At 45.5% G+C, this 13689-nt stretch overlaps 1 long non-coding RNA gene across 6 annotated transcripts; it reads left to right on the plus strand.

The window, feature by feature from the left end:
* The first annotated feature begins 2740 nt into the window (after positions 1-2740).
* Positions 2741-12579, plus strand: LOC137843797 (uncharacterized). Of its 6 annotated transcripts, XR_011089695.1 has the most exons (6): positions 4009-4306; positions 9666-10056; positions 10249-10348; positions 10800-10848; positions 10949-11016; positions 11127-12579. It is a non-coding gene; the product is annotated as an uncharacterized lncRNA (long non-coding RNA). The 6 variants fall into 6 exon arrangements; XR_011089697.1 differs by adding an exon at positions 2741-2960 and having other exon boundaries at positions 4195-4306; positions 10800-12579; XR_011089693.1 differs by having other exon boundaries at positions 10800-11016.
* The last annotated feature ends 1110 nt before the right edge of the window (positions 12580-13689 follow it).

Genomic DNA, 13689 nt, shown 5'->3' on the forward strand with positions numbered 1-13689 from the left:
GCTGCACAGCCAGCTCACGGGACAGGAATTGGTGGAAGAATTTTGGTTTTGCAGGCTCTGAGGTCTGCTTGGGCGCTGCTGGGTGCACTCAGCAGGGTAAATGAGATCTCTCCTTTCCCAAGTGTCTCATGCTGTGGGAGCCAGGCTCAGCTTATTTCCTACACATGCTGCAAAATGCAAAGAAAGGGAGATCTGAAGAAGCTTTCACAGTTTCTTGAAGGAGAAAGCACTATTAAAAGACTGTTTATTGGGGTTAAACGCTCGCAGGTTTTGCAATTAAACCTAAGTTTTTAAGCCGTGGGGGAGCTGAGTGTTTGGTGCTGGGTGTGAGGGGTGGGCACAAACCAGAGCTCTGACTTGAAATTGCCGCTGTAGGTGGGCCTGCTGCAAAAGCAAACCGCAGCTACACCAGGAGACCAAGCAGCAGCTCAGCGCCGAGCCTCAGTACTTGTCTCCTCTCCTTGGTCAAGTGCCTGTTTGTTCATCGCACGATTGACTCCGTGGCTGTTTTGTTCAGGCTGAAAGGCAGGAGCGCTTGCTGGAGGAGGCAGTCAATGCAGAGGTCCTGGGGCCTCGAGCAAGCGAGGATTAATGGGTTTGCTGCCTTCGAGATGTGCACCTAAGTCAGTGCCGAACGTGGGCTCTTGGATCCTTGGGCCAGCATTTGCCTGGGCTCGAGGGCTGGGAGCACCCGGGTCTCTTTTACCAGACCCAGCAGGAAATAAAGCAAAGCTCTGGGCACGTCCTCCTGTGTCTCGTGTATCGTGTCAGGTTCCTTGGCACGCCAAAGCAACAACTGAGCAGCCAAACCTGGTGTCCGGAGCAAGGTACAGACATCTGGTTGGGAGTCTCTGCCCCTTCACTGGATTTATTAATAACACTGCCTTTAATTAGCTGCCCTCCCTGCAGCTCTTCTTCTACCACCCCACGCCAGCATCGTTCCTTTCCTGTTGCTTTTCCGGCAATGCTTAATTCTATTATTCGGAATGATTTCCCAGCGGGCGGTAGTTTATTTCTGTCATCAAATCTCTGATGAAATCTTTAGACATGAAATATTTAGCCCCATCCCAACAAATCGCACATAGTGTTAACGTGTCACAAGCTGCCTGGAGACAGCATTAGGCTGTAATTTGAAAGCGAGTGAAGTGATAATGCCATGCGCACTTCTTTTGTGAGCGTGCATTAATGCATCTTTTGCCAGGGCTGGTCATTGACAGCAAATCGACTCGCACTAATAGTATGCGGGAGGGTGGCAAAATTGGGGGTGATGCAGAAAATAAAGCATATTGACCAGCCAACTGCAGCGCCTCAGTAGCCTTTAATCTATTATTGCCCTTGATGGGGATGTTTTAATGCAACTTTACTGTCAATCGCATTTATAGTCACACACTCTGCCTGCTGGGGAGCACTGTGAAAATGGCAGAACTTGGCTCATGCTGTTGCTTAGAGCTCATAGGTATTGATTGTGGCTGGGCTCAGGAGTCTGAGTTATAATTATTTCATTAAACCATTTAATGGTTATCAAATATGAACCCTTCTCCCGTTCCATTTAGGAACTGCGGCGCGCTCGGAGTTTTATTGTTAATCCATGTTGATCTCATTTTTCTTAAATTGTCTGAGGCTCCCAAGTGGTCCCCGTTCCCCCGCCGTGGCTCTCAGTGCATCGATCCCAGCAGAGCCGCTCTCCCGACACCAGACTGGGAGCCCTGGGAGGGGGGTTATGGGTGGGATGGCAGCAAGTTGAGGGACCCCATGCCAGCACGGGCAGCCCGATCCCCTCCCTGAGCTGCAGGTGCCACGGTGGAGTCACACAATTTGCTGATGGGGAGGGAAGGAGCACGATCAGTCTCAGTCTCTGCCCTTCTGGGGGGCGTTCTGTGCCTCCGTGTCCCCATGCCTTGGTTTCACCATTGCTAAAATGGACCTACGTGCTTTTCACCTGAGGTTTAGGGATGGAAAGGGCTAATTCTTAAGATCGAAATCCTCCCTTTGTTCAAAGCTCCAGGTTCTTTTTAGGACAATGAGAACAATGATGCCGTTTTTCTCATGTAACCACAGTACGGCTGCACCCTACTTGGCCAGTGGCAGCCAGGGACACCTCCTGTCCTTCTGCGGGCACCCAAGGGACCAGGTGGTTCTGGGGAGGGTCTGAATCCCATAGCTGGAAAGCTCTGCAGGAATCCAAGGAGCTGTAAACGTCCCAGGGCTTCCCATCACTGCTTCTGCCCTCTCCCATGCCCAAGTGCCTTCAAAGTCACGCAGCCCTCACCGTTAAAAATGTGGAAAAACTGGGGGAAATGGGGTCTCGGGGGATAGGGAGGCTCTGAGGCAGCACCTCGGCATGCATTTGTATTCAGGATCCATTGAGAGCCTGTGTTCATTGGCACCTTTTCATTAAAACCCTGGATGCTCTGGAAAAGCTATATCTTAATTTGAACAAACTGATTCCTTTTTTCTGCGGGCGATACAGTTTGTGCAGAGTCCTTTATCAGTATTCTGTGCTGCCTTCCAGCAGCTGCTCATTTTATGTTGCCTCAACCTGTGCTGACCTCATTTTCTATCACAGAGCAGTGAAGGATTTGGTAAAAATTAGTTATATTAGTAGCTCCCGATACAGCCAGTTTATTTGTGATATGACAAATATTTCAGCCATTAGGATCTTTCCATCTCTTAGCAGCTTAAATGCACTCACTTATATTCCAAATCACTGCTTAATTTAAAAGCCTATTTGTCTAGATTGTTGCAGGCACGGAAGAAGATGCAGAACACTTACCCTTTCGGATAGGACTGGAGCAGGGCTGGAGGCGTGCTGGAGATTGGATCTCCCGCTCCGTAACTTCACACCGGGCAGAAGCACACCAATTCCACAGAGAGAGGTGCCAAGGGAGGCTGCTGCCCAGCTTCTCCCATGTGGCCATGCCTCAGTTTCTCCACCCGCTGGCTTTTTGGGAACAAGGTGTGTGCAACTCACTGCAAGGCTGTGGAAGGGCAGCAGCTACAAAACCACCCCCGGCGGTCACTTGGAGGCTTTTGGCCCCCTCTAAATCTCTCTCTGACTTCTTCTGGCTGTTTGTAAGAGGCTGCAGCTCCATGGCAGGAGATATTTGCTCTTTTGACACTTGTCAGGGGGCTTTCACATTTCCCAGGACCTGACCACTTCTGAAAAGTCCATAAACTCGTGGTGATGCCTGACTTCTTCAGCCTTCTTGGCCTCCTGACTCCATCCTAAGGTTTGGGGAGGGAGAGAGGGGACAGCAGGGAGCTCAGGGTGCCCCCCACTCAGCCTGGCCACTGCTCCAGGCTTTTTCCAGACCCAGGAGGCCCAAACATTTCTTCTAGGGGCTGCACACCTCAGCTGTGAGGGGTAACACCGGGCACACCTCCGGGGCTGCTTTTGGGAACCCCTCGTCTCTTGAAAAGAGCACAACAAAACACCCCGAGCTGCCTTTGCTCCCTCCTTCCATACACTCCCCTGGGCAACTTCTTGATTTCCCTCTGGCATTTTTCTTCCACCCAACACCAGCAGCAAGCACAAGTTCCTTGGGACCAGCAGAGGGGCAGGGGGTTCTCCAGCAGGCCCTTGCCCAGCTGCAGGAGCAGCTTTCTGCCCCCATACCGCACCCACTGGGCAGCCTCCGGTACCAGCTCCTTAATGGACACGTTCAAATTCCCAGGCAGCAGCTGTTTAGAGCTAGCAAAAGGGAACGCCATCAAAGGCTTTGTTGTTTTTGTCAAAAAGATGAGTTTTCATGCAACTATTTTCAAGAAATCTGCCATCAGGTTGCTTGCTGCATTTGCTGCCTTTTTTGCCAACCTTTTTCCCTGCCAGGCTGCAAACCTGCCCCGAGCATCCTGCAAGCTCAGGGCTCCCTGCCCCTATTAGCTACATGGGGCATTTCCCTTTGGCTTTTTGGGGTGAGACTCAAAGGCTGCAGCCCCGAGACAATTTGCATGGGGCGGGGAGGCGCAGGTTGATGCAATTAACAGGTTCCTCCCTGGCTCTGCCAAGGGGCAACTCCACATCTTCACCCAGGGAACACGTGTTGCTGCCTTGCCTGGTCCTGGGGGTTTTGTAGCTTGATTTTGTGAAATACAGGGCAATGGAAACCACAGGAATTCAGCAGGCGATCGCTGGAGGTGGCATTTGCTTTGGAGGGAAGGGTTTTGCTCAAGTTGGTCTCTTTTACAGAGCAGGCTTTGTGGTTGTGAAGAAGGAAGAAAAGGAATTACAATGTGAAATATGTGAAATAAATGCAATTCCTGCTGTTGATCCTGTCAGCTGGGATGTTTGACATCTTCTCTGAAGGTAAATCATCTCTGAAAATGTATCCTATTTTACAGCAGATTATGGCAAAGATTCTGACTAACAACAACTTAGGATATAACTTAGGATATAAGGATATATTAGGATATAACTTAGGGTATTAGGAAATTCTCCTGCATCTTTCACAACTAAGGAGTCATGATGGAAACGTGTTTAATTGCTACAACCCCCCCTGGCAAAACCGGAGCAAACCGTGATTCTTGCTTAGTTTCACTATTCAACTTGCAAGACTCTAGGAGTTCAGATGCTGATGGAAGTGTATCGATTTTCCCCTATATTTAATGCTTCCAAAAAAAATCCTCAACAAAAAGACCCAACCCACCTCCTGTGATGCAAGTCCCATGGTTCCAATTAAAATCACCTGTTAACTTAAAAAGGTCTCTTTTTAAAAAGGGTTTAAAAGATTTTCATTTAATTGACTCAATGTAAAATGCCCTTTACAATTACCAATATAAACTACTTGTTTCCCACTGAGTAAGACCCAATTTGAGATGTTTATCAAGACTTTGCACTCTTTCCACTCTTCATACTGAGTTCTTAAATTCCTTATTGACAGCCTGCATCTGTCAGCAATGGATATTTTTAGTTTGTTGCAAGAAAGCTTTTAAAAGGTTGTAATGGCTTGATTTTGTCTCTGTGGTCTCAAGCGATAAATCAGCTCTGAATGGCCTCATAAGTGTGGGCAGCGCCGGGTGCCCTTTATTTCAGAACACGATTTAGGTGTGATTTAACAAATTTCTTTTTGCCTTCCTCTGAGTATTTCCATGAAGGCAGAGTTGTTCGGTGCCAGGACTGCACCCCTCATTTGTCTTGGCTTTTTTTCTTGGGTGGTTTTTGTTGCCCCATGCCCCTGGGATGGGTCCCCATCCCCATAGCCCCCTAAAATTGGGCAGAAAGAGCCCAGAAGCAGCCTGGCTCCTGGGGGGGAGAGCAAGAGGCAGAGGGGAGAAAGAGAAGGGTCGCAGCACAGGGCTTGGCCATCCTCCACCTACAGTGAGGCAGAATCTGGCAGCATGGCCCTTCCCTTTCCCCTTTTACCTTTCCTTTTCCTTTTTCCCTTCCCTGGGCAGGCTGTGGGTGCCCCATCTCCCTGCCCATCACTTTTCATCACCTGGGGAAACCGAGGCTCAGCTGGAGGCTGGTGCTGGTCCCATTGCACCTCCTCTCACCCCCGACCAGGCCACGTTTTTTTGTAGGGTCACCCAGCGCGCCCACCACCCAGCCCAGCTTCCTAACCTGGCCTTGCTGCTGACGATGCAGCCTCCCAAATTACCCTAATTACAGTTTCACGAGCAGAGAGTTCGTTTCCGCGCTTTCAATCAAAAATTTCGCCCTGCCAGGGGAGAGAAGACATCAGCCTCCAGCCCCCAACGCAGACATGCTGATTACAAACCACAACAGGTTAAAGTGTCCGACACAAAGGTGATAAATATGCTGTAATTATGGGTTATTGTAGGAGCTTAATTAGGATAGCTGTAATTAGCCTGTTTCTCCCTATCTTCATTTAGCAGCTAACAAAATCGAATGGAAAATATTTTAATTTAAAAGCCCTTCTCAGCGTAGGGTTACTGGAAGAGACTTAATTGCTTGTTGATAACTGTGAGGTGGAGAAATCACTTCTTTTGTGGCAGGAGCAACAAAAGCAAGGATATTTGCCAAAAAAAATACCCCCTGGCAGGTTTAACCCTGGAATTTGGGTTTCAGCCCATGTTAAAACCTGGGAGCCTTTGGTTTGGTAAGGCTTAATTCACAAACTGGCACCCAAACCTCCAGGAAAGGTCTCCCTGGACTTGGGGGACTCCAGTCCACTTTGGGGGCAGCTGACGGCCAGGCTCCGAGCTGGGTGTCCCTTTTCCCAGCAGACTTGGGGAGAAAATGGGGACAAAACGCGGCAGGAGGCAGGATTCTGGGTGTAGGGTAGCAGTACAGGGGCATGGAGAGTGGTAGTTTTTGATTCGGGTGCCGAGGGACCCGAATTAAAGTCCTTCTTCTGATTGTATTTGAACTATTGGTGCCATCGGAGCCTCATAAAAGCCCTGGGAGTGCCCCGTGCAAGCATGGTGAAAAGCCCTCTCACTCCCTCATGTGGGATCTCCAGCCTCTAAGCAAGGAAAAAGTAGAGCCCTGCTCAGTTTCCTTAAGCAAAATAACCAAGTCCCTGGCTCCTGCTCCTCTTTGGGAGCAGGGCACAATCCGTATTCAAGACTCTGGGATTTAGGGACATTGCAGTTTTTAAAGAAACCCCTCCTGCTAGCATCCCTGTGGATTAGGTTGCTCATTTGCTGGGCTTGAAAACATTTTCCTGTTCACAAGCCAAACAGATGAGACTCCAAGATTCCTCTCTTTCTTGTTCATTTAGGGGTGAAAAATTGCCAGCAAGAATTCAATTAGCATCATATCTGCTTAGCCCGAGCTGCACCAAGGGCCTTCCTATACCCATACTTTCACTGCATCGTCTTCACAATAGCAGCATCTGCTTTATTATTAGTTGCCTAATTGGTTCTGACATGCCCAGTTATTATATGGTAACAATGTCCTCTAGGGTGAATAGTTAGAGGAAACGCAGGGGCAGGAACAAAGATGTTTTTCTTCTGTTTCTTGGTTCTCCTTTCAGAATCAAAAGCTGTGGCTGACCTTCGTCACAGAAAGGTCCCTAACTTCTGGACCTAACTTACTTGCAAGTGCTGGTGGCAAATTTTCTTCCGAAATTCTTTTTTTTTGCTTTATAATTTATTTGAAAATGTATATTCAAGAATACCAGGAAGGCTTCTAAATTGTTTGGAAGGAGGTTGACACGCTACATGAAAATAAAATTTGCCTCTTTTTGCCTGATGAGGCAAGCTTGGTGGGTTGATACTGGCAGACAGCATCTTTGTGAGGCTGGGAGATACAGATAGGAAGCCCCCACACCCTTTGAAGCTCATAGGTCTTTCTCAAAGGTCTTCATCCAAAATTTGAAGCCATTGGTTCTTTGGTCAGGGTATGAGGTCAGAAGTAAGATACTGCTATAGGAATTGTAAAAATATCCTGACTTTTCCTTTTAAGAAAATAGGTGTGTTGCTGCTGGCATGTCTTAAGGCAGAGCTGTTTGTATGACCGGACTAGCATCTGGGTGGTTTTATCACCCTAAATTTAACAGTTTTATAATCTGGCTTGACTTAGAGCAAGGCCCAAACCTCCCTCTTGGTGTGCAAGGCTCCCTTGTGCTCGGCGGTGTCTGCCTCCGGAGCTCCAGTTGTGCTGGCTGAGAGCAGGCACGTCCCCAAAGCCTGTTTCCATGTCGGGCCGTGTCTGCCCATGCTCTCTATTATTTCCTGGCAGTAAAAAGCTTACTCTGGAGGCAACGCACGTTGCCCTTCTTATTTTTGCTGCTGTGGAAGGAAGAAATCTTCCCTCTCCTCCTGACCCCTCCTGGTAGCCTCCTCTCCTGTGTGATGCTGCGAGTGCCTCTGCGCTCTGTGGTGCCTCTTCTGGGTGTCTCTTCAGGGAGCTGGTTCTGGATGGATTTATGCCTGTACCCCTGGGCAGTCAACAGTGATGCTGTAGGGCCGCAGGCTCAAACTGCGAGGTCCTGGTGTGGCCCCAGCTGGGTTCTGTCTCCTCTTTGCGTCCCCAGACCTGCTATGGGGTGGTACGTCGAGATTTGCACAATCCTTTGACATTTAGATAAAGGAAGTAGGTGCCTGAGCTCGTGCCAAAACCACGTTCAAACCCCTCTGATCGCAGGCAGCGGGAGCTGCAGGGTGAGCGAGCCGAGTGGCAAGGCAGCGCCTAGGATTTTGTCAGAGTCACTTATCAGGGAACATTAAGAAAACTTGTTACCCTAATTGAAACAAATACTTAAATAAAAATCAAGGCTTCGGGCATTAATGGATGCGCATGTGGGAGAGGGAAGAGCACACGAGTAACTCTGCTTCCTGCCCTTTTAGGATTGGATAGCAATAACCTAACAACGATGACAGCTAAATTAGAGAAGATGGCTTTCCATAATTTCTCCAAACAATCACTTAATGGGAGCGGTATAATTCCACGAAATAGGTGAATGGAGTACTGATCCATTTTGTGGAACCATCAATAAACTAAACCTTGCCTGCTTTTAAGATTAAACTGAAAAAAAAAAAAAAAAAAAAGCCCACAGGCAGGGAAAGGAGAAAGAGAGTATTTATCTTTACACATAAAATTTGTGTGCTAGTAAAGTGCAGGCAGTGACAGGAATTTCAATTATTTAATCAAAAAGAAAATGAAAGTGGCTTTAAGTGTTGTGATTTGAGCCAGTGAAATCTAATGTGGGCTCACATTGAATATGAGGAAAATGGGAAGAAAATTAAAGCTGCTCCTACTTAAATCATGTGGTTACAAATGGTAAATTAGTTTCTTGATGTTTTCATTTAAGTGTTTAAGTGGAAGGTTTTATTCTTAATGTAGTGTTGTGACACAGAATAAAAACCTTATCTGTCTCTATAGCTTTTTTTCTTCCCCCCTCCATGCTTCTGCCTTAGAAGGCAAAAGGGGAAAAAGCTGCAGCAATATTAGACTGCTTTTGTTAAAATTGGGAGGCAATATGCTTTCACCACAAGCTCATTAAGGTAATAGATGAATAATGTCTATTAAAAATGCACTAGGCTAAATGAATTTAATGTGTGTTGGGAGGGAAATTGCATTTGCCAGAGGACACAAACTGGAAAATTCTCCTTTTTGCACTTATTTTGAAACTCAAGTACTGATCTCAGTTGGACAGAAATGCACGGACAAGCACGCAAATGTGTGCCTGCACCCCTATCGTATTTGGGACCTCGTCAGAAAGATGCTCGAGCTTATAACATTCTAAAATCCCCCCTTAGCTCTGAGGACATTTTGTATGATATGTTGTTTCCCATAATTGTGCTGCTGTTTTCCTTCATTCAAGCTTATGGCTCTTGACCTGTTGGACTTCTAGGTTTAATTTTCCATGTGTAATAACAAATGGCAAACTAATTTGCGAAGACGGCTGTAGGCTGATGAATGCCAGGTCTTGATCCCACTGAAGTCAACAGAAAACAAAAGCAGATTTTTGGCAGAGAACGAATACTTTCTTTGCATCGGTGAATCTTGTGATTACATTGTACTGATAATTTCTAACATTAGCTTTGAAGAGCAGATAACATATTAATGGAAAAGGAAACCCCATAGCTCATTACTAGCCGAGTGAAAGCTAATTCAAGAACAGAAAAAAAAACAAATTCACCGTTTCCATATATAAGCAATCATAGCACGTTTCTAAGTCTGTGTATTTTTCCATAACATTTCTCCTGTTCTAAAAAAAAATATTTAACTCTCTAATTATTTTTTTTTTCCAAAACAGAGAAGTCTTGAAAAGTGTGTAATACCCAAGTTTTTTTGCTATCAAGAATGATTTTGGCCCATTTGAGGGATCCTTTAGCATGCATGAAAGAAGCAACTGTGGTGCTGCAATTCTGGTTCAATTTCCCAGAAAGTTACTGTTCCTCCTGTAGAAGCCCTTATCAGCCCTAAGAAAGGATTGAAGGTGATGCTAAAACTCTGTCCTGTTGCTGGCTATCCCTAGCCAGGCTCTCTGTGTCCCCTAGAGGGGCCTCGCTTGCTCAGGTGCCTTGCCAAGAGCATCCCTGCTGCCATTGCCCATCCCATGGCTTCTTTGGGAGCAGGGGGAAATGGCTGGAGGGTGATCCCTGATTTCTTTCAGCATTAAGAACGACTTCCAGCTTCTAAGCCAGGTGGGTTTCTCTCACCTACTGCTGTCCTCGTGGTAGCCTCCGATGAATGAAATTTTGGGCGTTTGCTTTTGCTGCCCACAGACCCCCAGGAGGCAGACAGTCAGCCTTTGGGAGAGAGTGAGGTTGGTGGCCTGCTGTGGCCTCAGAAATTAAGCTCACACTGCACTAACGAAGTTACTCTCCTCCATTCAGCCACCTGTTTATGAAACATTTTGGAAAAGTGTATGTTTGAGACCGCTAATTGTCCAACTAACTTCATTGGAACTGGCTGATACGTTAAAACCTTGCTGTGGTAAGCAGACAAAGAAGAGTTAGAGAAGGATGTACAAGCTTTTTTATTTTTATTTCTTTTTAGCAGGAAATCATATTAAAATAAAATACTAAAATGAACAAGGAAGAGCTGGACTGAATCCAATAAACTAAATAAATTGAATGCTTTTTTGAAGTGTGGAAAAATCATGCAAAAATTATTGTAGTAATTTATTATGATGCACCTTTCCACATCATTTCGTGTTTCATGACCTAGAGCATTTTAGTATTTCCAATTTAAAATAACATTGACAAATGTGAGAAAGATTTTTTAACATTAGATAATATTATATTACATCATATCGCCATTTGAATACCTCATCCTTGGAAATGTACAAAATGCCATTTCAAAATGTAATTTCCAGTTTTAAAGCATTATTTGAAGATGCATTTGCTGGACACTGACTAGATTCTATCTTTTTTTTTTCCCCCAGACCTGTCATCCACTTCTGGAGTGCTTAAAATAAAGTGCACAGATACAGAGTAAGCTGAAACAGTCAAGAAGCAATATAATACAAAAATGTTTCGAGTAAAGTGTGTTACTCAGATCTTTCTAAAGTACATTTCTCCCTTTATTCTGAAGGCCACAGCACAGACAACTCTGACTAATGCAAGTAATGGAACCAATCTCTTCCTTTGATCATCAAAAAGGTTATCTTTTTTGTAAACTAGGTCCAACTAGTTTTGCAATCTGGTTGGAGCAAACATGAAAGAAAAAGGTTTAATTATCTTTCAGTAAAGCCTGATTTCTTTTCTTTTAGCAAAATGATTGGCTAAGGCAGCATCAGTTTGCGACTGTCGCTGTGCGTGTGACACGTAGTGTGCGAGATGCATGTAATGCATGGCATTTGTGTGCATCTTGTGTCTCATCATCAGATGATTTAACAATTTGTGCATCAAAACCAGGAGGAAAAACTAAGCCAGGACATTGAGACTTGCCCTAAGTGATGTGTAAAATCTAGTGTCTAGAAGAGATTGATCTTTTAACGGAAGGCTGAATCATATTTGAAAAAGCTTAGTGCTGAGTTTGTAAATAGTCCCAGATTTTCAATGGAACTAGTCAAAATATAAATACAGAAGAGTGGAGATGCTTGCTGGAGATGTAGAGAAGAGAGAAAGCTGCTCATTCACTCTATTTATATACAAGTATTTCCTGTGTATACATCAAGATGGATCAAACATAGCTTTAAGAGTTAGAAAATCGGTATTCTTATTCCACTGGCTACCTAGGTCGGGTGTTTTTTATGGTTTGATATGGGAGTTACTGGATGAAACTCTGGCTTGTGTGATTCAGGAGGTCAGGCTGGGTGGCCATAATAGCTTTCTCTGACCTCAAAGTGCATCATTTGTGTGCTTTTTAAGACTTCAGAATGAGACACTTTAAAGTTGGAAACTAAAGAATGGAATTGAAAAAAAAAAAAAAATCAAAGCACCTGCGTCATTTAGATTTATGTGCTCCATTAAATTTTATAGAAGTTATGCCTGACTTTTGCCAGCCTGAGATCAGACTTGGGATTATATATTCAAAGTATTCCTTTAAGTAGAAAAAGCATACGAGGTTTTTGTGAGGTATTTGGAGCTACAGAAAGAGTATGGCAAATAATCGGAGGAAAAACACAAAGAACAGTAGGAATACAATGGGAGTTAAATAAAGGTTGAATGGATAAGAAAGGAACAAGGAGGATTATCCTGCCCTGATGGTTAAAAGCAAGGATGTGCAAGGTGCATATGCCACGAGACGAGGGAAACAAGGGAGATTCTGAATCGTTAGTGCAAAAAGGTGAATCAAAACGTTGAGTTGTGCAGATGATTGTTACACAGCCTGAATTGAAAGGAAATAAATGAGCATTAATGTGTCAAAGGCAACGGCAAAGCTGGGGTAACAGCATCGAGAATGGATTTTTTGAGAGCAAAGGATTAATGGAGATCCCAAAGTACAGATGGTCGTGGATGAAATAATCACCTTTGCCTCGAGGGAGTAAGCAATGCCCATGGGTCGGACACACGATGAGGAAGAATTGGTATGTGAACCAAATGAAGAGAAGATTAATTGAAAGCAGGTCCCTGGGAAACTTCCAAATCTCCCTCCCAATTTCTGTGTTTTGGAGTAGTACAAATACGCTGATGAAGTTGCATACAGATTTCAGATAATTAAACAGTTCCAACAGATTCTAGCTCCTAGTAAGGGTCACTGCTCTGGGGGACCTAACCTGTTGGTGACAGTGTTTTCATTCTCTTTATGTAGGTTCTCTGTCATCAGAAAATATTCGGGATTATCAGATAATGAGGCAGATTTTCAGTACATAGGCAAAATTCTGGGTTTAGGAACAAAATCCCTGATCCCATGCAGCACTTCCACCCTTCCCTATGCTTCTAACCCAGACCTGTAGCCCTGAAATTACCGTGATGTTGTTTATGGGTAAATAACCATAAACTAGAACCAGGGTGCTGAGCAGGCCTCTGGTCTATAACTACACTCTCACACCACGTCTCTTCCCCTGGATTTTAAAAATCCTCAGGGACTCAATGTCAGCACGTAGGAGGCACAGCCGGGCCCACACCAGGCGGGTGTTGGAGGCCTGCAGTGATGGCGAGGCCAGGACACAGGCGGGCTGGGTGTGGATGGGGAAAGCTCCCCCTTTGGGGCCACCAAAGTGCTTTTCCCCACACCATCACCCCCGGGGAGCCCCCAGGCAGAGGCACCCCATGCCACAGGGTGGGATGCCTGCCTGAAGCATCACACAGGGAACATTCTCCATTAAGCCACACGGTGTGTTCAAAGGCCCTCTCTCCGCGCTGTGTGTGTGGCTACTCAAACCGAGCTCTTCAGACCTCTTTCCCGCAGCCAGGCTCCCATTTTGATCGTAGCAAGGCTGTCTGTTTTTAATTTAACCCTTCCTTTTTGAGTGGATTTGTCTTGAAAGGCATGAAAAGGCTGGGCTCCCAAGCTACCCTACCTCTTCAAGAGCCACAGGAAGGTAAGTGCATGTATTTTTAAATCGCACCAAATTTATCCCTAATGCAAGGCACTGGAATAAAGCTAACATCAGTGCAGCTACACCAACCTTTTAAATGTCCCCCTAAGACTTAAGTCAAATAAATTTCTGTTTCCTCTGGAAATTTTTCTCATAATATCTTCAAATGATCTTAAGTGTGCAAATAATGGCAATGGGCATTTGTGTAAGTGCAGCACTTGTGTATGTTACTAAAGGGGGACCCTGCTCAGGTTAAGGGGTGTCCTGAGGGGTCTCTCTGGAGTCCCGATGCACCTGTGAATTTGGCAGTGAACGGGACCATGTGTGTGTATGAAAGCCCAGAGGAACA

This window comes from Anas acuta, chromosome 23 (assembly GCF_963932015.1).
Source record: "Anas acuta chromosome 23, bAnaAcu1.1, whole genome shotgun sequence".
Taxonomy (NCBI): Eukaryota; Metazoa; Chordata; class Aves; order Anseriformes; family Anatidae; genus Anas; species Anas acuta.